This window comes from Volvox carteri (assembly GCF_000143455.1).
Source record: "Volvox carteri f. nagariensis unplaced genomic scaffold VOLCAscaffold_84, whole genome shotgun sequence".
Taxonomy (NCBI): Eukaryota; Viridiplantae; Chlorophyta; class Chlorophyceae; order Chlamydomonadales; family Volvocaceae; genus Volvox; species Volvox carteri.
Genome location: NW_003307627.1, coordinates 20,729 through 21,853, shown reverse-complemented (window position 1 = coordinate 21,853; position 1,125 = coordinate 20,729). Strand labels below are relative to the sequence as shown.

General features: G+C 64.0%; 1 protein-coding gene across 1 annotated transcript in view; it reads left to right on the top strand.

The window, feature by feature from the left end:
* VOLCADRAFT_99213 (uncharacterized protein) overlaps nucleotides 1-1,125 on the top strand; it is a gene marked incomplete at both ends in the record, with an annotated part of 22,142 nt that overhangs the window by 556 nt on the left and 20,461 nt on the right. The window lies entirely within an intron of this gene.

Genomic DNA, 1,125 nt, shown 5'->3' with positions numbered 1-1,125 from the left:
ACGCTTGTCCATGCATTCCGCCTACCGTTTCCATAGCTTCAGTTCCCAACGCAGCCATCAGAAACGCGACCGTGCAACGAAGTGTGTCAACGCATGCGCGGCAAAGAAATCTGTAGCACCAGGCGTCATAAAAAGGTGTGAAGGCAGCGCGCACGTTGGTTGCTCCGTGTGTGTGTGCGCGTGTAGTCCGCCGCAGTGTGTACGCGACCTCCGCACCGCACCCATACATGGCTTCCACGTGATGCCCCAACCGCCCAATCGGCATATCTACGCTAAGAACCCTCATACCAAAGCCAGCACCGAGGCACGGCCCATACGTTCATGAATTAAACATAATTATTCGACCTGCTACCGTCCCCTATGTAAAAGCCCTAAGCCCCCCTTTCCCCCTTTTGGCAGATGGACAGCAGCAACAGCAAACCAGCATTCGTGGGCAGCGACAGGAGTGATAGCATTCATATGTGAGGTAAGGTGGGCCTGCTGGCAACACAAGAAATAGGATGCCATAGCATATGTCGTGGGGCTACCATCAGGGGGGATGGGTAAACATTGAAGATGGAGACCGAGGTGAAGCGGGTTGGTTATGAGGGCGGGTTTCAGGGTATCACGTTGGCCCTCCCCTGCGGCCCCGCCTAGCCTAACGCCGTCCTCCCCTGCGGCCCCGCCTAGCCTAACGCCGTCCTCCCCTGCGGCCCCGCCTAGCCTAACGCCGTCCTCCCCTGCGGCCCCGCCTAGCCTAACGCCGTCCTCCCCTGCGGCCCCCCCTAGCCTAACGCCGTCCTCCCCTGCGGCCCCCTAGCCTAACGCCGTCCTCCCCTGCGGCCCCGCCTAGCCTAACGCCGTCCTCCCCTGTGGCCCCGCCTAGCCTAATGCCGTCCTCCCCTGCGGCCCCGCCTAGCCTGACGCCGTCCTCCCCTGCGGCCCCCCAGCCGAACGCCGTCCTCCCCTGCGGCCCCCTAGCCTAACGCCGTCCTCCCCTGCGGCCCCGCCTAGCCTAACGCCGTCCTCCCCTGCGGCCCCGCCTAGACTAACGCCGTCCTCCCCTGCGGCCCCCTAGCCTAACGCCGTCCTCCCCTGCGGCCCCGCCTAGACTAACGCCGTCCTCCCCTGCGGCCCCACCTAGGC